Genomic DNA, 26936 nt, shown 5'->3' with positions numbered 1-26936 from the left:
AATGATGGTTGCGGTGGGATTGAAGTGTCTGACTGGCATCAGTGCTTTGTCCACGGTGATTTGGCATATGGTCAGGCTGTCGACCAGGCCTTGTGGAAGCACTCTCCATTGGAAGCGAAGGTTGGGCCACTCGCCGTTCTGAAACGCCACGGAAAAGGCGAATCGTTCTCTGTCCTCAGGGTGCAGGGGTATTGAAAAGAAACAGTCCTTGATATCCAGTACTGCGCACGGCTGCCCTGCGGGGATGGCTGAGTTCGTGGGTAGCAGTGTCTGGACTGGACCCATGGGTCGGATCGTCTTGTTCACTTCTCTCAGGTCGTGGACGAGACGATAGCCTTCTCCGGACCTCTTGGGGATCACGAATACAGGGGTGTTCCATGGGCTGGTGGAGGGTTCTATGGGACCCTTTTGCAGTTTGCGGTCGACCAGTTCCAGCAAGGCTGCCATTCGAGGCTCTGTCAGGGGCCACTGCTCAACCCATACAGGGTCTGATGATTTCCAAGTCAATTTGATTGGCAGCGGAGGGTGTACGGCAGTGGCCCTCATGATAAATTTGTAATCCGAAATCCGAGTATGGAAAGGATGTCCCTTCCTAACAGGAGTGGAAAATTTTGCAAAATGTAGGGGTAGATTGCTACTGTCTGTTCTGGTCCCTTTTTCGTGTGAAGTGTTATAGCCACCAGCTGGGTGCTTTTCCATGCCCGGGACTGCCCCCCCACTCCGTTCACTGGGGGGACTTCCTTGTTTGCCAATGTCCAGGCCAATGTGCTTGGAGAAAAATCGTGCAGTCTGATCCCGTGTCCGCCCAGAACTGAAACCCTATGACATGGGGATCCTGGCTGCCGTAAAGGCGGCATGTCCCCCACACCATCAGGGGCTCCTTCCCTAGTTTCATGACCAAGGCCACCCAGGGATCCCACTCTGGGGCGTCCCCTGCTGTTCCTGTGACTCCGGCGCGGCTTGTGGTGGTGGGAGGTGCGAAGGTATTGAGGGTGCTGCACAACTCTGCCATTGTATTGCTGGAGGGGATGCAAAGGTAACTGCTCCCTGTGGGGGCATAGGGTAAGAAGGTCCCCTGCCCCACTGGGGGTTGCTGTAGCTGGGCTGCTGCATATTCCAGGTGGGAGGGGGCTGGCTGGGGCCCAGGTGCCCCCTCCCTCTCCTGTTTCCCTGGGGCCTGGATCTGCATTCCTTAGCTAAATGCCCCTTCCTTCCACACCCCCAGCACGGCCCCCTACCTCCCCCTTGGCGTGGTGGAGCAGCTGCTGATAGGCGCCTTGGCTGGGGGCAGTTTACTGCCAAGTGGCCTGCCTGGCCACACTTAAGGCATGCCATCACACTGGTTATTGCAGTGTGAACTGCTGCTTGAATGGGAGCTAGATGTTCCTCCTTTGCAACATGTCTGATCATGGCAGCTATATTAGACCCCTGTGGCAGTGACCTTAAAATGTCCTTGGTGGCTGAGTTGCATTGCTGGCGTAGGCATTCTGCCAGCACGGGACCCTTCGCCTCTGAGGGTAAGGCAGAGGAATCTAATGCGGCCTGAAGTTTGTCCACAAACTGAGTGAAGCTCTCACTCTCACCCTGTTTTATGGAAGACCATGGAGATGGTTTGGCTACCACTTTAGAAGCGTCACGGATGGCTTCTCGGGCAGCACGGGTTGTTGTCATGACCTCATGGGCACGCAAGCCCTCAGCCTGTAGCTGGGGGGTGATCATAGTGGGGTCTGTGCCCATTAGCCTCTGTATGCTGGAGCCGTGCAGTGGATGGTCTGCCCCTGTTACCAAGGCTAGCTGTTTGATGCAATTATCCTCCCATTCTTGTTTAAAAACGATCATCCCTGCACCATCAAATATCATTCTACACGTCTGCTTAATATCAAAGGGAAGCATATCGTCCCCACCAAAAAGGCCGTCAATAAGTGTGCAAAACATGGCAGAATTAATTCCCTTATCCGCAATCGCTTTAACGATTGCCTGCACATCTTTTGGCTTTACGGGGGAATTGGTTCTTTGGTTTCTGCCTGCCCCCCCCCCACATGGACCAGGAACACCAGAGTGGCAGACGGAGTCCATTCCGCACAAGCCATTTTTATTTTCTGCCAGTTTGTAAGCGGGGTTCGCTTTTTCTCTGGTAACCCCTTCACCCATGCGGGAGCGCTGTGGCTAGTGACCTTACATGCCGCTGCTCTCTCTCTGTTAAAGCTAGAATCTGAGTTGGAATCCTCCGACCCTATCTCGGGCTCAGAGCTCGAGTCCGAGGCCGAGCCGGAAGTCGAGTAACTAGACGCTTCCGGGCTGCTCTGCCTTTTCCTCGGGCTCCGACCCCGCCCCTTCCTGCGGGGGTCGGGCCGTTCCCTCCCCCTGGGGTCCCCCCGCCTCCTGCTGGGGGAGGTCCTTGCCCTACAAGGACCCAATTTTAATAAAGTGCTCTAATTGGTCTTACGCACCTCCGCGGGGGCCGCCCCGTCTCCCCACTCGCCCGCGCATGCGTTGTTAAACGGGCTGACTGCATTTCTGCCCCCTGCCTCCTCCTTTCCGCCCTGACCACACGGTCCGGCACCATTTTCAAACGCATATGGTGGGGGGGCGTTTTTATTGATCCCTACGGGGTCCGACATTCTGGCCACGTTCCGCGCCTCCTCCGCCAGCCCCCACCAGAACGGCCGCGTGTGCTCCCCCCCCCAATGGTGAGTCCGCTCGCTGAGGGGGATCTGGCATTCGCGCCTCCGTGCGCCCGCCCGGATCAGGCACCTCCGCGGTTTGTGTCGCCGCGCCCACCCCCAACTGCGGCACGGCTAATAAACAAGTTCAAGCGGCTTTCCAGGTTTCTTGCTCTTGTTGAGCTTTTTGCAGAGCCTGGACAACTCTGCCCCACGACTTTAGGGCTTTCCCTGTGCCCGAGGACATAGCGTCCTCCGCCAGAGCTTTTGTACAATTATCCCACACATCCGAATGTAGGACGTCCACAGGGTTTTCAATAGCCCCAAGCTTAATCAATCTCGGCAATGCGAGAGTTAAATCTCTAAGTTTACATTCTATACCCCATTGTGCATGCATTTCTGTTACGACCTTCGCTATGGCTTCCATGGTCCACGCTGGTCCGGCGGCGTCCCTCCCGCTGTGGTCAGACCTGCTGCCACAGCCGCCGTCTTCTTTCCAGGAGAATCCCCGTTCCCCGGGCGCAAGTCGCTTCCCAGGTGTCGGCACCAAAATGTTGCCTTCTGGATCAAGGCAGGCGACCTGGTTCTGAGGTACAGCTCGACAGCCCACTCTCTCCAGGGCCGCTCGGGCCAATGACACACGCAGACACCAATATGGTGGACGGTCAAAAGGCGTTTATTACTTCTTCTTGTGGGGTCTTATAGTCTAAGGGGTCTCTACGTCAAAAGGGGGTTTGTCCTTCTTATCTATGGTTAGTAGGGAGTGGAAAAGTACTGGGTAAGGAGTGGAAAGTTACTGGCATTACTGTTAGTGGGGCCACATTCCTAGGGTAATCTCTTATCTTAGAGGAACAAAGGGTCCTGGCTTTCCGTGACATCGCGTGATTTTCCGCAGCGCCTTTTCCCTATCTACCACAACCCCGGCTGCAGCGGCGGGAGCCGACAGAGTCAGGGCAGCCGGGGATGGGACAGACGGGACCCCCCCTCGGTGCGGTCAGCGCGGTAACTACGGTCTACACGGCAGGACAGACCCCCACCTCCGTCACGAACTGCGGAGCGGCCGCGGGCCAGGCGACCGGACTGGGACAGACGGACTGTGCCAGAGCTGGCACAGGGGCTGGGAGGGGTGGTGCGAACGAGTGGGGGAATGAACGGGAATGGATAAGGTAATTTGTTCTCAGCTTTGTACTTCCCCGTTTTGCTTTTATAGCCTTTCAAAAATGTTATTTTCTTACAGCCTCCCTCCTCCCCAGCATGTGGTATACTCTTTTTCTTCTGGATTAAACGGTTTTTACAAATAAATCCAGAGCTTAACAAATATAAACTTCTGCTTGAATACTTTGAAATGGTCGACGGGCTAACTCACGACCTTCTCATCTTGTTTTTCTCATCACCCTTTTATTTATGCTTTGGCAAATTATACATCTTTCAGGTACTTGTTTTTCTACTCTAAAAGTCTCAGTGCACCCACAGTTCTTTGAAAAAAATGATCACACAAAGCCTGAGTATCCCACTGGGCTTTTTGATATGTGTCCTCTGCTATTCCCTAGTAAGCATTTTATTATCTAATTGTTTTCCATCAAGATGTTTCTATTTCCCCGATTTATCTTGTTCGCCATGTATCTTGTTTTAATTCCCTTTTTTTTGCTTCTCTAAACTTTGAAACTTTGGAATTTCCAATTTTTCTTCATTTGGAGTTAATATTAACTTTTTCAGCTCTATTTTCTGCTGCATCTTTAGCTTCTTGATCTGCCAATTATTTCTTCTTATTTCTGGGTCTTTACCTTTTGGTGTCCTTTAATATGTATTATTGCTATCTTTCTTAGGTAATTTTAATGCCTCTAAAATTCTGAAAATAAGTTTCTCATGTACTAATCTTTTTCTTCTTTAATTAAGTAATCTCCCTTTTCAAATTTTTCTTAAGGTATGTGCTACTCTAAAGGCATACCTTGAATCAATATATAACTCCTTTCTTTTGTGTTAAATTTTCTAATGCTCTTTTTAAGTATATAATTCATAAGTTTGCATGTTTTTTCTCATCAACTTCTGCATACCCTGTATTTTGCAGAGAGTTGTATTTCTGTTTGTTAACATAACTCCCAAAGTGCTATCTTGAGGTATTTCTGTTGGTAATATTTTTGCTTTTCTTTTCTTGTATCCACCTTACTGGATTTCTGTCTCATTTTTCAATTTTCTATCTATTCATCCCCTGCTTCCGTTTTTCACTTTTTACTTACAACTTAAATACCACTTTTCTTTCAACTACTTACACCCAAAAAAAACCCCTTCTTCTCTCACTGCTTTTCAATACAATCCACCTCCCTCCAAGGAGATATGGTAAGGCTTAAAATGCACAATCGACATTACCTATACTTTCATTCGTCTACATTCACTCACTTTTATTTCTCATTCACTTTCACACATTCTTTCACACTCTCAAGACACAAAGTGGATCCTTATTGCTAGGAAATCACAGGTCCTTGTGGCCCCCTCTTTCGCTTTGGGCTTTACCTCCAGGTCGCAGTGTCACCAGGCCCCCTAGAAGGGCCCTGACTCTGGCTGCCTCTGGTGTCTGTTCACCTGTGAGGCTGCATGTCTTTCACACTCTTCAGCTATGGCTCCTCACACGCCCAGAGAACGCTAGCTTGGTTTGCAGGTCACTCACTCCTCTTCGGCCCAGAAGCCCCCACCTACCCGGGAGCTACAGCCTGGTGCGTAGGTAACTCATACCCTTTGGCCCAGAAGCTGCCACCTACTCGGGAGCTACGGCTTGGTGAGCAGGTCACTCACTCCTCTTTCCACCGCCCCCCCCTTCCCACCTGCCCAGGAAGTTGAGGCTGACTTTGTGTGTGTCTCACTCTCACACACCACAAAACAACAATAAGGTACCTTTTACTTTCACATCACCTATTACAAGTTTAGGTGTTACTGGCCAGTCCCGGTGCTATTGGATATCCCTCAACCCAGCTGTGTTATCCAACCTCAAATGCTCTTGGGCAATTTTTCCCTCAATCCTGCCGTGTTGTCCAACCCCAGATGCTCTCGGATAATTTTCCCTCAGTCCTGCTGTTTTGTCCAACCCCAGATGCTCTTGGGTATTTTTCCCTCAATCCAGCTGTTTTGTTCAACCCCAGATGCTCTTGGGCATTTTCTGTCCCTCAACCCAGCGGTGTGGTACAACTACAGATGCTCCTGGGCATTTAATTTGTTCTGCTGTGTTGTCCAAACCTGGATATTCTTGGGCATTTTTTATCCTTCAGTCTAGCTGTGTTGTCCCACCCTGAGTGTTCTTGGGCATATCCTCACTCCGACAGAATTCTGCTCAACCCTGCTCTTGGATGCTCTTGGAATATAAATCCCTCAACCCAGCAGGTTTTAGGGGCTCCTCCTGTCCCCTTTCCTAGAGGGTTGGGCTAGGAAACATTGCTCCATTCCTCTGAGGGGTCCAACCCCTCTTGGAGACCCAGTCCCAGTTAAGCTGGGGGATTGTCTCACTCCTGTTAACATTCACTTCCTCGCTTTCCTGGCCACTTACCGCAGAAAGTCGGAAACGCAGCGTGGGAGACTCCAGCACTCACTTGGCAGGTCTGGGACAACCAGCCCTCCTCTCATTCACACACATTCATCCCCTGTACCTGCCCCCCCTGAGAAATACTTACCAATCCCTTTTCCTTCCTGGGGTCTTTGTGCCCATTACTACTCTTAGGGGGCCAATTACCCCGGTTGTAGGGAGGCTTTTTCCCTTCTCCTTGTTTTATTGTCTCCTTTTGTCCACAGATCGTAACCTGCGTCTGTCGTCTGTCGGTCACTCCAGGGGAAACAGAGCGAGGCTGCCAATGGGGCCGGGCGCGCCTTCCCCACTCTGACTCTCCTAAAGCACCGGCAGCGAGATGTTGGTAACCATCCTGTGCTACCAAATTGTGAAAAACGCCAACCACTTGTTTTTAACATTTTTAGAAGTCTAAAAGAAATAAAATGGTTAAAAAGAATAGTAACACAATTAGAGTAATAACAATTTGGATAAATCGAATTCGGACAATATGAGACAATAAAAACAAAGAGTTACGGACGTCCGGGTACCTTTTTCTGGGAAGCACAAGCCCGAAAAAGGACAACCGCTAACAAAGGACGAACCCTTAAGAACAATAGCCCGTTGCATATTCATACTCTTAATAAATGATGCATAAATTCCATTCAAATACGGGACTCCATCTGGTCTTCATCAGCTTTTTTGCTCTAACCCTAAAAGCGCCCTTGAGGCAAGAAGAAGTTAGATCCTTCCAATAAGAAGGCAATAAATTCTTTTTCTCTGAAAGATCTATGTGTCCTGCGGCTGCTATCTCGCTGCAAGTCCTTTCTTTTAAACAAAGCATCTTACATAGCATAGTTTCTACTTTAACAATTTTTATAACCTAAAACTATATTTAACACAGTACTTAAGAGAATTAATACAGCATTACTTTCTAACACAACACATATAATATTCATTTAAATATTTGCGAAAAGCCAATCATAAAATACATGCATTTTTCACACAGACCCATCCTGAATGTTCTCAAGGGCTGCAGTGTGGAGGGTCCCTGGTGTGATGGGAGCTGTGAGAGCCCTGCCAATCCATGTCCATCAAGGGGTGGACTTGCTGGTCCTGAGGGTGCTGCTGTCTGTGCTTGCAGTGTCCTTGTGCCTTGCAGCTGGAGCCCTGGTTCCTTGCCAGGGGCTGTTTGGGTGGGCTCTCCCCTGCCGAGGAGGGCAATGCCTCTGCCAGGTGCTTGTGGCCGAGCTGTGCCCTGGGTGCTGGGGCCTCCTTGGGCCCTGGGGTTGATCCCTCAGGGGCTGTAGGAACTGTGCCCTGGCCTTTGCCTTCAGTTTGGCCTTTTGCTGCTCCCTTCTTGCACTCACCTGCTGTGCCTTTGTGCCCAAGTGCTGCAGGGCCTTCTTGTGCCCCTCCTGCAGCCCCCCTCAGTGCCTGTGGGTGCTTGTCTTGCTTTACAAGAGAGGTGTCTGCTCGGGAAGGCAGAAAAAGCCTCTCTTGGAATAGAGAAAGCAAATCCCGTCCCTCTTAATTTTTAGAGTAGTGAAATGAAGGGGCTCTCAGGCAAAGATATGGGAATAGGAATACCAGTTCTTTACTAGTGTGTATAATAAAGCAAACAAACACCAACAGCTGCGGCACTGACAGCAAACAGAGCCCGGACCCAGTCCCGGCCTTTGGGCTGCGGCGCTTTGCCCTTGGGTGCAGTTCCGGGCACGGCCGGCAGGGGCGCTGGTGGCTCCCGCGAGGCAGGGCAGCGCATCCCTCCCATGGGAACCTCTCTGAACGGAAATAGAGCAATCCCTTCAGCTAACTCTTTCACTTTTTTACCTTCTATAGCCTTTCTGCTGTGTTTTGGGAAAGAATTTGGAGAGGGCTGCCTTTTAACTGAGCTCCTAGTGTTTCGATAAGGTGCTTCCTGTGGAGAAAGAGAGTTTCCCTGAACAGCCGGAGCTGTGGTTACCAAGGGGCCGTAACTCAGAGCGGGACGGGGTCAGGGGAGGATATCCTGCTGAGGCTCGGTCGGAGTGTGGGCAGGGTCTGCTGCTGGAATCAGCAGAGGGGGATCTTCCCGTGGAGCCCGAGGCGGAGCGTGGGTAGCCCCCACATGGCTGATGGCGGCTGATCCGGCAGCTGCCGGCAGAGCAAAGGCAGGTGGGAGAGCCCGGCAGCAGCGGCGGTGCCCAGCGCAGGTGGCACGGGCAGGGCAGCCGGGGATGGGATGGCTGGGACCCCCCCGGGTGCGGTGGGTGCAGTGACCTCAGAGCAGGCGGCAGGACAGAGCAACCCCCATCTTCCCCAGCCTGGCCGGCAGAGCGGCCGCGGGCCAGGCAGTGGGAGCAGGGCACACAAATTGAGCGACAGCACCGGGGCAGGTGGAGCTGCCCTGGGCAGTGAGGCCGCACCTGGGATGGAAACCGGGGCAGGCGGAGCTGAGGCGGGCAGTGAGCCGGGACCCAGGACAGGCGCCTCGGCTGCGAATGGAGGGGGCAAGACCTGCAGAGGATCCCACTCTCTTTCTGATTTTTCCTCTTGTTCCCTTCCTTTTCATTTCCCCTTTTTCTTTTCTTGTTTTGTATTGAGTGTTACTGATATTTTAAAGATTTTTATTCTCCTAAAATCTCATGTCTGACATATGGCATATTCTCTTTCTTCTAGATTAAATGGGGTTTTTTTACAATAAATCCAGAGCCTAACAAATCTAAACTTCTGCTTGGATACTTTGAAATGGTCAACGAGCTAACTCACGACCTCCTAATCTTGTTTTTCTCATCGCTTTTTTATTTATCCTTTGACAAATTAAGCATCTTTCAGTTACTTACTTTGCTACTCCAAAATCCCAGTGCACCCATAGCTTCTTAAAAATGATCACACAAAGCTTGAGTACCCCAGTGGGTGTTCTGATGCATGTCTTCTAATATTTTCCCAGAAGCACATTTTAATAAGTAATTGTCTTCCATCAAGGAATTTCCATTTCCCTGATTTATCTTCTTCACTTCCTAACTTGTTTAATTCTTTTTTCTCGGCTTCCCTAAACTTTGGAATTTCCTGGTTTTCCTTGTTTTGAATTAATATTAACATAACTCTTTCAGCTCCATTTTCCGCTGCATCTTTAGCTTTGTAATGTGCCCCCAGTTTGCCCAGTTTGCCTCTCCTTTGGCCTGGGCCAGGTTCCCCCTGCCCGCAGCAGCTGGAGCAGCCGAGAGCCCCGCGCTGCCCATCCCGACCTGTCCCGGCTCCATCCCCGCTCCTGCCGCGGCTGCGAGGGCTGCGGGAACGGGGCACCGAGGGTGTGGCTGCTGCTGGGGGAGGAGGAGGAGGAGGGAGGGAAGGGCAGGGATGAAGGGGGAGGAGGAGGCGGGGTTAGGGAGGAGGAGAAGGGGGAGGAGGGATGAAGAGGAGGGATGAAGGAGGAGAGCAGCGATGGAAGGAGGAGAAGGAGGTGGGGTTACTAAGAAGGAGGAGAAGGGATGGAAGGGGAGGGATGGAAGAGGAGAAGGAAGTACAGATAACAGAAGAGGGGGAGGAGAGGGGATGGAAAAGGAGGAGTGGGAGGAAGAGGAAGAGGAGCTACAAACGTGGATCAAGGCTGAGGTGAGGGAACCAAGCCGTTGATCCCTGCCTGAATTCGCAGCCCCCACCTGTGGGATCATCGCCCCCCCATCGAACCAGTGAGCAGGGAGGGGGGAGCTCGACCCAGATATCCCGGGGGGTCCCTGGGTTGGGGTTTTGGGGCGACATATGGAGAATGAAGAATGCCATGGCTAAGCAGAAAAGGCCCCTCAGGGGGACATTGGGGGGTGGCGGTGGCGGCTGCTGGCAGAGGCAGCCTGGAGGAGCAGAGCCCTGTGTCTCCCAGGAGCCCAAATGGGGGAGCCCAGAGAGGGGGGAGCGCCGCCATTGGCGGGAGCCTCAAGAGCCTGGAGAGGGGCAGGGGGGACTCCTTGGAGCCGCTGCAGCCCAGAGCAGAGAATGAGGGGAGAAGGGAGCCCGGGAGCCCAAACAGCCCCGGCATCCCAAAATGGGGAGAGCGAAGCAGGGGGAGCTTTTGGCATTGCTGGGACTGCCAGCAGCCTGGGCAGGGCAGGCACCAGGCACAAGGAGGACCCCCAATCCAAGTGTGACCCCCAGCAGCTGGGTCAGGGGGGAACCCCAGAACACCAGAGGGGAGGGACAGGGGATGGAGAACTCCTGGGAGGCTTTTTCAGGGCTGAATCTTGGTGTTTGGGAGGTTTGTCTGGAGCACAAATGGCCAGTGACTTGTAGAGATGGACTCGGGCAGAGGAACCTTCAAACTCAATGTGTGCTGGGGAAGATGAAACAGGAAAGCCTTTTAAATACAATTGTCTGGCAGAAGATTTTGAGAATATAGTAAGAATAAGGAAGATTGAAATGAAAGCAAGCTTTATGATACCTTAGTTAGTGAACAACTGGAAAACAATGTGTGGCCTGAGTGAAGGTAATCCCCTTTTGATGAAACAATTCGCTCTGCTCACAGACAGATCCAGACCCTACTAGCTCAGCAGAAAAACTCCAAAGAGGAGTTTTTAGGGTTTAAAATGTAACACAGTATGGTGATGTAATGATTCGTACAGGCTGTATGTAAATGCTGTAGGATTTGTATCTTGTACTAGATTGGTTGGTGAGTAATAGAATATTTAACACAGAAGAAAATTTATTGTGTTGTAATGGGAACGTTACTCTATTACGCTCTTGCCTGTCTTTGTCTTTTACCCTCTCATTCTCTCTACCCCTCTCTTCTCTCGGGCCTGCTCCGAGCTGTGCCTTGCAGCTCCCAGCAGGGCCCTGCACCCAGGCCCTTTGCAATAAACCGCAAGTTCCACGACCTGGCTGCAGAGCTCTCTCGTCTCTGTCCATCCCGACCGTCCAATCCCCCGACACTCCTACAAACGCGCTCATCTCTTGTTTTCACCAAACCAGGATTGCCCATTGCCAACCCCAGGGAGGCTGTGAGGACAAGGAAGATGCCCCAGGACACTGAGGCAGGTGAGGAGGAAGTCAGTGCCTCTTTCCCCTCTGTGCTGCTCCATCTCCCAGCCCAGCAAGGCCCCGGCTGCAGCTCAACCCTGGGGGGATCTCCTTGCCCTTGCCTGTGGCACGGAGACAAATCCCATCCTGTCCTTGTCCTTCCTCCCCCAGAGCAGGAGCTGAGCATGGAGAGCAGGGAGGACAAATGCCCATGGCAGAACCTGGTGGAAGAGGCCGTTTTGAGCGGCTCCACGGCGCAGGAAGCCAACGGGGAGGAAAAGCCCCGGAGATGCCACATGAGGAGGGGCTGCAAACGCAGCCGGCGGGGATCTGAGGGGGAAAGAGCCAGCCTGGACCGGGAAGGCGGCCGGAGACGGAGCCAGAGCTCAGAGCTGGTGCTCCATGAGCAGCTCCATGATGGGGAGAAGCCCCACATGTGCGTGGAGTGTGGGAAGAGCTTCAGGTGGAACTCCAACCTGATTGTGCACCAGAGGACCCACACTGGGGAACGGCCCTACACGTGTGAGGAGTGTGAAAAGAGCTTCAGCGTGAGCTCCCACTTGATCATGCACCAGAGGACCCACAGTAGTGAGAAGCCGTACAAGTGCTCAGAGTGTGGGATGTGCTTCAGCCAGAGCTCCAGCCTGATCATGCACCAGAGGACCCACACTGGGGAGAGGCCCTATGAGTGTTCCAAGTGTGGGAAGAGGTTTAAGACAAGCAGCCATCTGCTCCAGCACTATCGGATTCACACAGAGTAGAGGCCCTTCCAATGCCCCGACTGTGGGAAGGGATTCAAGCACAACTCCACCCTCGTCACGCACCGGCGCATCCACACTGGGGAGAGGCCCTACGAGTGTCCCCAGTGTGGGAAGAGCTTCTCCAGCAGCTCTAACTTGACCCGACACCAATGGAGGCACCACTAAGGGAAGCCCTGCGAGTGCCCCGAGTGCGGGCAGAGCTTCGTGCGCTGCTCCAGCTCCATCCCCCACTGGAGGAGGCACTTTGGGCACAGCCCAGGTGAGCCACATTCCCTTTGATCCATGTTGAGAATACACCTGGCTTCTTCTACTTTTAATTTCACCCCATGTTTTTTCTATTCTTCATCTCTTTGCACTGCAAAAGCCAAGAGGAATGGATCTGTCACCTCCAAACCACTCAAATCCCAGTGAAAAAAGCTCAATCTTACCCCAAAAAGAGCTCAAACCCACCTCAAAAAACTCAATCCCATGCCAAACTCACTCGATTCTGCAGCCATCAGGCTGAGATGAGGTTGGGAAGTGATTTAGAGTCGTGGGATCTCAATTAGAGTGGTGGGATGGAGATTGTGTGGGGCTGGGTGTGTGGGATGTATTTGACAGCAAATAAAACTCTGGGACTTACTGATTTCTCTCCCGTTCATGTTCAGTCTGTTGCAGTTCTGTTTGCAGAGTGCCGCCTTCTCAGCTCATTGTCTTTGTGTCCCTTTTCTCTCCTGCCTCTCTTTGCCTGCTCCGTTTCTCTCTCAGTGTCTCCCTGGATCCACGGACCACCAGAGACCCTGCCCTGATTTAATTGACCTTTCCCTGTTTTAATTCCCCTTCCCCTGATTTAATTGACCCCTCCTCTGATTTAATTGACCCCTGCCCTGATATAGATGACCCCTCTGTCCCCACAGACCCTCCCCTGATTATTTATTATTTATTTCCCAATTATTATTTTATTTCCCAGTCCCAGGCGCTGAAGTCCTGAAGGCTGGCAGGGAAATGTGTCTGTAGGATTTTGCTCCATTTCCCTTCAAGGGCGGGAACATCTTTTCCTGGCTCAAAGCTGGAATTGCAGACTGTTGGAATGTGTGCAGGGCAACACAGACTGGGATCAAACATGGACTAGGATCAAACAGGGACTTGGATCAAATAGCGACTGGGAGCAAATAGGGACTGGGATCAAATATGGACTGGGATCAATTATTGATTGGAATCCTACAGGGTGAGATAAACTGGACTGAGCTTATATAGACTGGGATCAAATACGGGCTGGGATCAAATATGAATTGGGATAAAAAATGGACTGGGATCAAATATGGACTAAAATCAACTATGGACTGGGATAAACTGGACTGGGAACAAATCAGGATTGGGATCAACTTTGGACTGGAATCAAATATGGCCTGGATCAAATATGACAGATTTTATGGATTGGGATCAAATATGGAGTAGGATAAGCTATGGACAGGGATTAAATATGGACTGGGATCAAATATGGATTGGGATCAAATGGACTGGGTTCCTACAGACTGGGATAAACTGGACTGAGATTATATAGATGTCACGGTTTGAGAGGAAGTTAGTTTTCTGGGATATGAAGTGGTCAGGCCAGTAGGTGCTCATATTTGAATACTGGTACCTGGTTTGGCCACTGGGGACATTGGATACACCTCTGAGAACACAGGGGTTAAAAAGCAGAGCACTCCTGGGGGAAGCTCTCCAGGGTTCCTGCAAGGGAAGCAGGTCGGGCCTCCCCTGCCCAGCTCTGGGCTGGTTTGGGGCTGGGTGAGGTAGGCCTGGCCCGAGGATGGAAGGGTGGAAGAGTCCCGAGAGGCATTGGGCAGCCACACCTCCACCCCAGGAGACAGAGAGAGAGAGCCAGTGTGCCTGTGCCACTGATATCATGTGCTGGCAGCACAGCCTGGCTGGCGGAGAAGGGCCGGGGGGATGCAGCGAGAAGGGGTCCGCCCGCTGTGGGAGCTTTGGGTGGGCAGAGCCCAAGCTTTTAACCCTTTTTCGGACAAGGAAAACTTTGCAGAACATTAACCTTTCCTAGAAGAGAGATAAGAGATGAAATGGAGGAAGGAAATGTGCAAGTGTGAAGGTATGGGCAAGTGAAAGATGTTGGGAGAGTAGAGAAGAATCTTAGGTGGGAAGAGATGATGGAGTGGCCTTAGCTGGACTTTTCCTGTATGGCCATGGACAGAACCATGTTTCCTGTGACACAGAGACTGCATCCAGGGGGAGGCAATGGCTCAGAGCCAAGAGGGTTCAGTGTTGGTACCCCTGGGCCCCAGGGGGTGAAATTTGGGGGGCACAGGTGTCCCAAAGCTGAGACTGTGCCCTTTTTGGAAAGGGACAAAGCATCCTTAAAAGGACAACCCTAGAAGCAGCTCTGGTCCATGTGCAGTGGTGAGAGCACTGGACATGGAAGGAAGAGGTCACGTTTGCATATGTTCTCCAGGCGTTGCCTCGAGTGACATGGAAATACACGAAGTTTCTGCGGTGTTTCCTGTGTAGAAAGCGAAGGAGACGACCCATCGTTTGATCAGCATCGAACTCCGATTTATTGATCCAACATGCACATTTTATAACCATGTTAATTAAGTTCATACATATTGCGAAACCCGAGCTCATCATTGGTTACAGATTACACACCAACCCCTCTTTTTGTTTTCAATACCTGTGGTTTGTTATTGAGACCAAGTCTTGTTTTTCTCATCCTGTTATGAACGGTTCTCAAGGCCTCCATGTTTGTCACTCTGCTTTCCCATAACCATCCAAGGACAAGATATTTACTTGTTATTGAAGACAAGCCTGAGAACTCTTGTTGTTTACAGAAATGTGCCTGAGAATTTTGTTGTTTACAGGATCAGGCTTGAGAATTTGGTGCTTACAGCTGCCTTTTACTTTTCCATCAGCTGTATATTTTCATGGCCTTTTTTTTTCCTTCAAGTCATGTCTGAGCAAAATTGTCCAACAATTCCCCGCTTTTCCTTTTTGCACAAAGAGGTTAGTCTGCCAGGGTTTTTCTATCATTCTACTGACCATATCTTGAATACAATTAAAAATACAAGGTAAAATAAGTAAAAGCATTTAAAAGCACACCCAGTATCTCTATAAGGTTCCCCAGCCACGGTCCGAGCAATGGCTTTTATCCCAAAGGGTTACAACCACCCCCAGCTGAGCCATAATGTCGTGCCTTATCAGGCATTGCAGGGTAGGTGGTAATTGGACTAAGAAAAGAACGCTGTTAGCTGTTTTCATTCATGCCAACCCGGAGAGGAGGCGAACAGCTAGGGCTAATAATGCTGGAATGGACCCCAGTGTCCAACAAGCCTGAAAATGATCCTTTCTGTCCTTGAAATTCCACTTCCACCCTTTTCTTGGGTCTCTCAGAAAAGTCCAAAGTTAGTAAGGTAAGTCCTCCAGTGGATTCAAAACCATTTCCCCCCTCTCTTGTCCTTTTAGTCTGTAATCCTTTAGTCATTTGGCTCAAATGGCACCAGCTGAACAATTCTCTGTCCCTTATTGAGTTGAAGTGGGGAAAAAGGGGTATATGCCATCACCATATGGTCCACATCAATGACGCCAGGCAAAACAAATAGTCCCAACAAATGCAGATCATAAAATAAACATCTAGCATAAATCTATCTTACATCACTCAAACTTAACAGCACTTGAACTTAAAGCACTTAAAATAGTTAACAGAACTCAACATCATTTAAACTTAACAGAAATTAAACTCAACAGAACTTAACTTAGCAGAACTTAAATTTAACAGACCTTAACTTTAACAAAACATAACCTTAATAGAACTTAACAGATTTTCAAATCAACAGAACTTACATGTAAAATCACTTAAATTTAACAGAACTTAACTTTAACAGAACTTAACTGACTTTAAATTCTACATAACTTAAACCTCATATAATTTAATCTTAACAGAATCTAACTTCACTTAAACTTAATAACACTTAAACTGAACAGAAATTAAACTGAACAGCACTTAAACCTAACAGGACATAAACTTAATAAAACTTAACCTTAACAATATTTAACATTTAATGGCATTTAATAGATAATTTAACTTAAACTACTTAGCAACGGATAAGACTTACTATAGAAATAGAATATAGCATTTACTATAACATACTTACAGGCCTGATTTTAAAATACTAAGATGAAACAACTTTCTTCACGTGTTTGCTGCAGCATTTTTATACTTGAATGCACTTAAACATAGGAAGTTTGTTCAAGGTATACCTGCGGAAAAATTCTTTTGAATTCAGTGCTTGCTTTTATATCTATCACATCTAAACAAATCTCAAAGAACATGAAAAGCATACTCACTACATCTCACCCATACAATCGCTTCAACACATCTTCAACATTTTTAAATTTTTCAAAATACCATTTCAGAATTTGATGTTCCACTGACCGAGCCATGTTAATGCAGGTGATTCTGACAGCATAACGGATGCTAAGCCAAATCAGCCAAAATTTGACCCACGCATTCAGTACGCTGATTTGACTTTCACAGTTTCTGCCAGGAAGAACAAAAAGTCCTTTTAACTTAGGCAAGGAACGTCTTGATAGTAATGCTCCTTGGTGTCGCTTGTTTATTATCACTGGTTTCTTAATTGCAGTAGGGATCTTTTCTTTTGCTGACAAGAGTCACATTTATTACGGCTGTTAGGTCTAAAACTGTAGCTTTTTACCAGCTGCGGGGCGGAGGGAGAAACGCTGGCGCTGGAAAAGCGCTCTGGTCCTGTGCCGCTTGTGTCGGAGCGGGCGAACCCCCCCGTGCTGGGTGCGGCACACGCTCCGTCCACGCTGCAGCCGTGGCGGCGCGGGTCACTTCCCCCACGGCAGCTCCACTCCCCCCGCGGGAGCTCCCTGTGGTGTCGGGTTGGAGACAGGAGAGGGTGCTGATGCTCCAGCAATGACTTGAGCCAGTACGTGGTCACTGCAGTTCGTACTCCTGGGGAAGTTTCCCGATTTCCGTCTGCAAGTGCCCGTATTATGGGTGTCCGATTGGTATCTCCGACACCAGAGTCCTGCAGCCTGGCATTCCCAGTGCCTGTGACCCATGCCTCCGCATCGGTAACATTTCATGTGGCCTCCTCTATTTGCTGATGCCAGTGCAGCTGACGCTTGAAGAGGTGCAAGAGCAGCTAACACCTGATTCTGAGAGGTCCCTAGCCCTAATAGTGCTACGCATTCATTTACGAGCCCTTGCCAATGAGCATTAAATAACAATTGCTGGGGCTGAGTAAAGATCCATTTAGCTATCTCATAACAATCGTTCTCAAGAAGAAGACTGGCATCAAAAATATTATATCTAACATCTGTTTGGCTGGCTCACTTTTCACTCCAAACTGGCTAACAGTAGACCTCAGTTGAGACAGTAATTCCCAATTAAGAGCTGTAATAGTAGCCTGCATGCCCCCTCCCTCTTGCGCAGTGGATACAACAGGACAAGCAAGCTGGGTAACAGCGCTGATAAGCTCCGACTCCCCCTTATTCATAGCGTCTTCGGCAAGCGCAGTCCAGGCCAACCTCCGTTCCCTTACAATAGCCCCGCTAGGTCATTTTCCGCCCCAGGGGTCAGCTCATTGATTTTCAGGAGCTGACTGGGGGGTCTCGGCCATGGCTGCTGTTGTTCAGGGGGTGCGGAAGCCTCAGAAGCGCTCTGTGTAGCCTGGCTTGCTGAAGAGGGCGGCGAAGCAGGTAAAAAAACCTTCCTCATTGCAGGGGCTAATGGTAATCCCCTGTCTGGATCGTATCCTTTATTACACACATGAGCGATGTTAGCCTGCTGGGCAGCCTGTTTCTCGGCCTGAAACTGCAGTAATTGATTGCGAACGACCCGCCATTGTCGCAGACATTTCTCCACAGAAATCCTTCCTTTCAGATTTCTGTGTCTTCTGGAAGGCAGAGGCCTCAGAAGAGAAGGTAAACAATTGTTATCAGCTGCTGTGGAATGCAATAGGATTCACCTTGATTGGCTCATTTTCTATGTTTATAATTAAGGGCCAATCATCAGTGCAAGCTAGGGGACTGAGTCCCTGGACACAACTTTGTTGTGGGTTCTTTTCTATCTATTCTTAGCTTAGCTAGCAGCTCTGCAAACCTCTCTCTATATTCTATTTAGTATAGTAATAATGTATTATATCATATATTAATAAATCAAGCCTTCTGATCAAGATACAAGATTCACCATCTCTCTCTCACCAGCAGCGGCCCACACAGGTCGCTGTAATATCTGGTGACCCCTCGTGTAAGAGCAAAAATTGATCTGATAAGACCAGAGGAGCAAAATTGCTGCACTGGGTAAAAATCCTGTATGTGTAACATTTGATGGTTGCTCTGAAGTGATCAGAAAGTGGATTCAAGCCAGGAGCTGAAGAACTGAAGATCTGGACAGAGTTCACAGCCAAGGCTGACCACAAAGAGAATCTTTCTTCTGGAAAACCATCAGGAAAGATGATGGAAAAGAACAGCAGACCTGTGGAGCTGGCCAGAGCAAGCTGGACTCTTTCAAAAGGTACTGTTCACTTTTCTATCCCTGATGAACCAGCCCTTCGTAGCTTGTGGCTTTTCGTATGGCAGACACATGCCTTGCCAGAAGAGATTCAATTCTCCCTTTCAGAGGAGAAAATAATAGCCCTCTGGAAACATTGGTGCAGGGAAGACGGTTTCATTTTGTCAGAAACAGATATCTATGAATTCTTTCGATGGGCAAAGCTTTTTGGGTTCTTTGCTGATGTCTTATACACTTTAGATGCTTTTGTCTGGGAGTGCATGGACTCGATTATCCAGTGCGTCTTCAGTAAGGGACGCGTGTTGCCTTCCATCTACCCAGCATTTATAAAGCTTTTCCCTGTCCTGAAGCGCAGAGCAGCTTGTTTTCAGTGGATCTCTAATTGTTATGGTCAAGCTCCGTTTCCACCGCCTTTGGCAGAAGACCCGGTGGGTGACGACTTTGGGTTTTTTCCCCCCCCTGCTTCGCGGCGGGGGGGGCTGAAACTTCGCGGCGCGAAGAAGTTTTTTTTACTCTTGCTCCGGAGCATGCTCAGATGGAGTCGTCTCCTTCCCCCCCTTCTCTCTCTCCGGGGGGATGGGAGCGGCCGCTCAAGCCAGCGCCGGCCTCTCAGACTCCGCCTTCAGACATGGGGGTGGCACCGGTCTCTGAGGTTTCCTTCATGGCCCTGCTAGAGCTGTCACTCCAGGAGATCCCGTCTCCGCCTCTCCAGGAGGTCCCGCCCGCGGTTTCACCAGCCTCCCTGCCCCCGCAAGAGCCTGTGTTGGAGAAGGCAGAAGAGACAGCACTTTCGCCGATTGACCTGTTGCTAAGCAACAGCGACGCTCCGCCGTCTCTCCCAGCTCCGCTGCTGCCTGTTTGCACTGCGACGGCGACTGCGACTGCGCCTCCGCAGCGGACCCCAGAGTCAGCAGCAGAAAACGGAGTTGAACCTGCGGGACCCTCGGAGCAGCCCGCGGCTGATCCCACTCTCAGCACGGTTCCCTCCCCAGTTTCGGCTCCCTCCCCACTGCTTCCACCGGACGTCCCAGCAGTCGCTCCGGCGGGGGGTTTCTCCTTCCGTGGAGCGGGGGCTGCCCGCCAGCTCACTGTTGTGGCAGTCCAGCTGCCTGTTTTTAAGATCAGCATTCTCGGCGGTTTGGGGGGTGGTTTTTCGGGGATTGTCCCATGGAGGCCGCCGCCTCTCTTGTGCCCTAGTGGCATGGGGGGGCAGGTGCATCCAGAGAGTTCTGCCTCTGATCCCCAGCCCGGAGGGGATGGGGATGATGCCACGGGGCGGATGAGAGACAAACCCGATGCATTGCAGAGGGAGAGGGCACAATTGGAGGAGACCATAGCTGGTTTGCTGTGGGAAACAAACATCTCCAGACCCCAGATGGGATTTCTGGAGAAGGCTTCTATTTCCCTGCTGCTGGCATGCCTCAGTGGTTTAGGGGAAAGGAAGCGTCTCACTACCCGTGCTGCCATTGTGCAGGCCTGTGGGAATGCAGAGCCTTCCTCATGGGTTTGGCCTGGGCCGTTTGGCTCAGGAAATTTCTGGGCCGGGCCCACTGCAAGGCCTCCTTATGTTTCTAGGGGTTCTGGTTTGTCCTACCGGTCCGGGTCCCCCTGTGTGAGCCAGTTTTGGGGTACCTGGTCCAGCATGGGCCAGGGCCCCCAGGGCCTTTCCTTCTCTGGCACTGCTCTGCCCAGCTGCTGCTCTTTTGCTTTTCGATTCAAAAAAAAAAAAAAAAAAAAAAAAAAAAAAAAAAAAAAATTAAATAAAAAAGATTGAAAATAGAGGGCAGCAGCTCTGAAGCACTGAAAGCACTGAAGGGCCAGAAAGGACATTTCAAAATTGTTTCAAATTGTTTAAAATTGTGTTATGCTGTTTCAGGACAAAAAGGACTCTAAGGACTCTCAGATGTCCAAAAGAAACAACTTCAGCTGATGGACTGTTCCTGAAACTCAGCTGCATGGACTTGAATTCTCTTTACATTGTATTTTGCAATTTTCTTATATTGTAGGATTGTTTTAGTGAATTGTTAGTATTCTATATTTTGCAGGTGAAGGAATTTCCTGTTCATTCCACATCAGCATTTTTCTTTTATTTTTATACAATTTAGAAAGGTGAGATGTCGCAGACATTTCTCCACAGAAATCCTTCCTTTCAGATTTCTGTGTCTTCTGGAAGGCAGAGGCCTCAGAAGAGAAGGTAAACAATTGTTATCAGCTGCTGTGGAATGCAATAGGATTCACCTTGATTGGCTCATTTTCTATGTTTATAATTAAGGGCCAATCATCAGTGCAAGCTAGGGGACTGAGTCCCTGGACACAACTTTGTTGTGGGTTCTTTTCTATCTATTCTTAGCTTAGCTAGCAGCTCTGCAAACCTCTCTCTATATTCTATTTAGTATAGTAATAATGTATTATATCATATATTAATAAATCAAGCCTTCTGATCAAGATACAAGATTCACCGTCTCTCTCTCACCAGCAGCGGCCCACACAGGTCGCTGTAATACGCCATAATTTACCTAACTTCTTGGCAGTATTATCACCATCTAAAGTAGCCTCCCATAATAAATCACCAAATTTATGCCACTCCGTTAACTCGTGAACCGTATGGGGGTTAATAAAAACTCCCCTAGCATAGCCGTCAGCCAAAAGTCCTGGTAAATCCTTCTGTAAATCTATCCCCTTAACCTGCCTTTTTTGTAAAAAGGCAGTAAATAGTTCATATGCTGCTTGCCTTTCCATACCTAAAATCGTCAGCGCTGATTGCAGCCTCTTCAAGGTCCGTGCAGCACGTATCAGTCGGGCTTGCCTGTATGACACCCAAGGCATGATGCGTCTCAGCTTCTTTTTTATCCCTTTTCCTTTTGTTGCATTTACTGCCGTCCCGGCTGTTCGGACCTGACCCGTTTCTTCGCTCCTCTGTGGTGCATTGCCGTACAATGTCGGGGTATCACCATTTGTAGAAAGCAAAGGGAGACGACCCATCGTTTGATCGGCATCGAACTCCAATTTATTGATCCAACATGCACATTTTATAACCATGTTAATTAAGTTCATACATATTCCAAAACCCGAGCTCATCATTGGTTACAGATTATACACCAATCCCTCCTTTTGTTTTCAATACCTGTGGTTTGTTATTGAGACCAAGACTTGTTTTTCTCATCCTGTTATGAACGGTTCTCAAGGCCTCCATGTTTGTCACTCTGCTTTCCCATAACCATCCAAGGACAAGATATTTACTTGTTATTGAAGACAAGCCTGAGAACTCTTGTTGTTTACAGAAATGTGCCTGAGAATTTTGTTGTTTACAGGATCAGGCTTGAGAATTTGGTGCTTACAGCTGCCTTTTACTTTTCCATCAGCTGTATATTTTCATGGCCTTTTTTTTTTCCTTCAAGCCATGTCTGAGCAAAATTGTCCAACATTCCTGGGGAAGCCTATGGCACGTGAAGGACTCCTCTCCCTTTGATGAACTGAGAATTGATTACCTAAAGGGTCGTGATGGACCAAGAGTTGGTGATTTGTGGGATAGGTGTATTGGAAATTTGGTGGGAGGCGGAGGAAATGTTTTTGGAAAGTTTTCATTTTCCCTGTGTGTTTCTTGTTACTTAGAGTTGTAGTTTAGTTAATAAAGGTTTCTTTTCTTTATTTCTAAGTAGGGGCCTGCTTTGCTTATTCCTGGTCACATCTCACAGCAGACACCAGGGAGCATATATTTTCATGGGGACACTGGCATTGTGCCAGCATCAAACCGTGACACCTACGCTGCCAGTTGGCTTTTTTCCACCTCTCCAGCCATCCCCACAGAGCATTGGCTACCATCCATGAATCAGTGTAGAGGTAGAGCTTTGGCCATTTCTCTCCCTTAGCAATGTCCAGGGCCAGCTGAACAGCTTTGAGTTCTGCAAGTTGACTTGATCCACCTTCTCCTTCAGTGGCCTCAGCCACCTGTCATGTGGGGATCCATACGGCTGCTTTCCACTTCTGGTTCATCCCTACGATGTGACAGGAACCGTCAGTGAAAAGAGCGTAGCGCATTTCCTCTGGGGGCAGTTGGTTATAGGGAGGAGCCTCTTCAGCAAGTGTCACTGGTTCTTGTTGCTCTTCATCAGTAATGTTGTAGTATGTTCATTAAGTTCATTTAATTCCTCCCCCATTTTATGTATCTGCTCCCCCCCATTTTGTGTAAAATGGTTCTGCCCTCCTCAGTTTTCCCACCACAGTCCTGCCAGTTATATTGTCAATCTTCTAGGTTATATAATTCCTCCTCCCCTTTTTCCCTTATATGTATGCTTTTTCTCCTCCCTGGGTGTCCTGGGGTGATGTTATGATGCTTGTATCCCCATTCATCTGTTCTGCGCCTTTAAGACCGACTCTGAAGAGTGGAAGTTGTGTTTGGGTTTCTCTTATCAGGGACACAGAGACAGGCAGTACATAGGGCTGTTTTTCACTTCTTGCTTTCAGCTTGCTGCTTTGCTTGCTTGCTTTTCTGCTCTTGCTTTTGCTTCTGCTTATTAGCTAGTTCTAGCTAAAGAGTCCAAATTCCTTCCCAGACTGTTTCTCCTCTCCTGTTTCTGTGACCATCTGAACCTGCTCCGGACTGGGACTGGGAACGCCGAGGATTCACACCATTTGGCTGCAGCAGCTGCTCCAGCGGCGGAGGGACTGAGAACAGAGCAACCACCCCCAAAAGAGACTTTCTGATTTTGTCATCTTTCTCAGAGCGGTGTCATCGGGTATTGTTCATTTTGTGTGCTGGGGGGTGCTGTGCCTGAAATAAACAGGTTCTTTCCACCTCTCTCCAAGGAATTTTTTCCCGAACCAGTTGGGGGGAGGGGCCGTGTGGGTTTTGCTTTCTGGAGGGGCCCTTCGTTGCAGATTCTTTAACAAATTTGCCCTAAACCAGGACACTGGGTCAAGTCAATCACCCTCCCACTCCTAGTATTCCAGAAGCTTCTCCTCTTTGGGGTTTGTGGTTGGCTGTGGTCCCGGGACCCCTCCCATACCTGGTACCTATTGGGCTCTCCACTATGTCATTTGTGTTAAGCTCATCCCCTCTTCTCCCTCTATTGGTCTTCTGTAAACCCCTCCCGGGTCCACTCCTTCCCTTTATAACCCTGAAGCACCCTTTGTTCTGGGTCATTCGCTGATACATCGTAGGCTTTCCAATAAACCTGTTTAGCCCCCCGGCGAGTGTCCAGCTCCTTTCTTCTCGTCATTTAGCAGTGATCCAGTCCACAACCAGCACAGCCTGAGGCCTTACGACACCGAGGGGTGCTGGCAGACTATGCAGCTAGCTGTCGGCCTTAACCTCAACAAGCCGGACTGACCTTCTCTGCTCTAGAAGGCCAAGTACACCTCGCTGCAAGTAAGACCAAAGATCTCAATCTCCATTCTCCTTCAGATTTTCGCACAGGCCAAATGGGGCTGTTGAAGGGTGAGTGGGTCTTGCTGACCACACCTTGGCTCTCCAGCTCTTGGATCATCTTTTGGATGGGGATCACAGCATCTCGAGTGGTTCTATACTGTCGTCGATGCACTATGGAAGTGGCAATTGGCACCTGTTGCTCTTCTCCCTTCAGAAGTCCTACTGCACATGGGTTTTCTGACAGTCCAGGCAAGCTGTTCAACTGCTTGACACCCTCTGTCTCTACAGCAGCTATTCCAAATGCCCATCTGAGTCCCTTTGGGTCTTTGAAATAGCCACTTCGGAGGAAGTCTATACCTAAAATGCATGGGGCTTCTGGGCCAGTCACAATAGGGTGTTTCTTCCACTCATTTCCAGTCAGGCTCACCTCAGCTTCCACCAAAGTAAAATCCTGTGATGCCCCTGTCACACCAGCAATAGAAACAGATCCCGTCCCCACATGGAATCCTTCCGCAAGCCATGAAGATCCTTCAGGGAAAAGGACTCAATATTTGCATCTGATCTTGCACCTGCTGCTTTGACTCCTGATTTTATGTCAGGAGGCATTGAGGTTCCTTCTCCTTCATCATCATCATCCTCATCATCCACTGGTCAATTGGTCTTGTCCATGCATTTCCCACTTCTAGTAGTGGCAACAACAGCCATTGGTTGAGGCTTATTTTCTGGTTTAGCTGCTGGCTTAGGCTCACTATCTGGTTTGGCTGCTGGCTTCAAGCCTGGGCTGTTGGCTGCAGCCTGAGTCACCGGGATAGCTGCTGATTTATCTCCCTGCCCCCCTGCCTCTGTCTGCTGCCCGACAGGATCTAGCAGTGAGCGATGAGCACAAGCCAGGGCCCAGCTCACTGCAATGACCTTCCTCTCCTTAGGCTCATCCTGGTACTTCTCTTGCAGATATTTTCCCACCTCAGCTGGGTTCTGAATTTGCTCATGGGGAAAATCCCAGACTATAGGGTCAGAGAATTCCTTCAGGATTTGGACCATATCCTTCCATTTCCCACACCACTTAGGATTTTCCACACCGGGGTCAACTCCTGAGTCAGGAGTCTCATCAGCCTGTCTAGAAATCTCAGCCCTCATCCTAGAGAAGCAGCAGGCTGTATAGAGGAAGGTTACCAGATTGAATACCAGAAAGATGGTCTCTTTAACGTTCAGGGGAAACTCAACATCAACTCAACATCTGTTGCAATAGTGATGCAACAGATTCATAGGAGAAGAAGGAAAGCAAAGGCTGAAAAGCCTCATCCCCTGCTGCTCCTCCTCTAATAAACTGGATGCATAACCATAGCCATGAACCATTCATACCTGGGGCAGACCCCAGCATGTTTATAAACTTTTTACACATGATTATCACCTAGCCCATCAGGATAACTATTCTGGTCACTGCCCCCCTGCTATAAAAACTACATATTAGGGACAATACTAGAGCTATTTCTGGGTAAGAAAATAAACCTAGGGACCACGGAGTTATTAAAATCTCAAAAAACCCTCGGGACCAGAAATGCATGCAAGCCTTCACCCCAACAGACATAATAAATTCAAAAAGCATGGCTATTGACTGGTTTATACAAACACAGAGTAATGGCAACCAAAATGCACTCAAAACAGGGTTTTTCCACTCTCGCTTGAGCCCCACGTGTTGGGTGCTAAATTTTGTCCTAGTTTAGGGTAAATTTGGTAGAGAATCTCCAAAGGGGGCCCCTCCAGAAAGCAAACCCACATGGCCCCTCCCCCCAACCGGTTTGGGAAGGATTCCTCAGAGAGAAGTGGAAAGAACCTGTTTATTTAACAGGCACAGCACCCCCAGCACACAGAATGAACAATACCGGATGACACCACTCTGAAAAAGGTGACAAATTCAGAAAGTCTCTCTCGGGGGTGGTCGCTCTGTTCTCAGTCCCTCCGGCGCTGGGGCAGCTGCTGCAGCCACAAGGTGCAAACTCTCGGTCTTCCCAGGTCCCAGTCCGGAGCAGGTTCGAGATGGTCGAAAAAGAAGAGAGGACAAACAGTCCAGGAAGGAATTTGGAGTGTTTAGCTAAACTAGCTAATGAGCAGGAGCAAAAGCAAGCAGAAGCGAGAGCAGAGAGAAAGAGAGCGCGAAGCAAAAAGCAAAAGCAGCAAAATCAAGAACCGCAGTCTCTCTGTGTCCCGCCAGGCTGATAAGAATACCCAAACAAAACTTTCAGTCTTCAGAGCCAGTCTTAAAGGCACAGAACATGATATCCAGGCTTAAGCGAACACATGAATGGGGACACAAGCATCATAACGTCACCCTAGGACACCTTAGAAATCTGGTCCAGGAGCAGTTGGACCAGGGTCATCTGGACACTTCTACCAGTCCCTGGAACACTCCTGTCTTCTGCATCAAGAAAAATACAGGAAATGGAAGTTGTTACAAGGCCTCCAAAAGGTCAATGCCATGATGGAAAGCATGGGAACATTGCAGATGGGCATGCCGTCGCCTACCATGCTTCCCACAAATTGGCCAGTCCTCATCGTGGATCTGAAGGATTGTTTTTTGCAATTTCTTTGCATCCTAATGACAGACCAAAATTTGCCTTCTTGGTGCCAGCAATTAACAATGCTGAGCCCACACAGTGATATCAGTGGAAAGTTTTGCGCCAAGGAATGCAAAATTCTCCGGCCATATGCCAATGGTATGTGGCCTGTGTCTTGTCTGGAGTTCACAAGCAGTTTTCTGATGCACGTCTGTATCATTATATGGATGACATTTCAGTGGCTGCATCCAGGACGAGCTGCTGAGGATTAAGCCTCAGTTGCTCAATGCTTTGTATCCTCATGGGCTGCAGGTGGCTCCAGAAAAGGTTCAACAACAACCTCCTTGGAAGTATTTGGGGGTCAAAATTCTGGAATAGACAATCCGACACCAGGAGGTGCAATTTGTACATTTGGTGAAGACACTGAAGCTGAAGACCCAGAAACTGGTAGGTGTCATCACTTGGTTACGTCCGTACTTGGGACTGACCAACACACAACTGTCTCCTCTGTATGATTTGTGGAAAGGAGACAATGG

The 26936-nt window shown here is 49.3% G+C and overlaps 1 protein-coding gene, 1 long non-coding RNA gene and 1 pseudogene across 4 annotated transcripts in view; 2 read left to right on the top strand and 1 right to left on the bottom strand.

Moving 5' to 3' along the window:
- LOC132085611 (class I histocompatibility antigen, F10 alpha chain-like) overlaps positions 1-26936 on the bottom strand; it is a 777359-nt gene that overhangs the window by 44605 nt on the left and 705818 nt on the right. The gene's annotated exons all lie outside the window — the stretch shown is intronic.
- Positions 1-26936, top strand: part of LOC132085554 (uncharacterized) — a 560373-nt pseudogene that overhangs the window by 185290 nt on the left and 348147 nt on the right.
- Positions 2551-3874, top strand: LOC132085625 (uncharacterized). Its single transcript, XR_009420250.1, has 3 exons — positions 2551-2690; positions 3164-3254; positions 3559-3874. It is a non-coding gene; the product is annotated as an uncharacterized LOC132085625 (long non-coding RNA).

The sequence above is a fragment of the Ammospiza nelsoni genome, chromosome 31 (genome assembly GCF_027579445.1).
Source record: "Ammospiza nelsoni isolate bAmmNel1 chromosome 31, bAmmNel1.pri, whole genome shotgun sequence".
NCBI classification, from domain to species: Eukaryota; Metazoa; Chordata; class Aves; order Passeriformes; family Passerellidae; genus Ammospiza; species Ammospiza nelsoni.
Note: the sequence above shows the minus strand (reverse complement) of the source record. Positions and strands in the feature narration are given on the sequence as shown.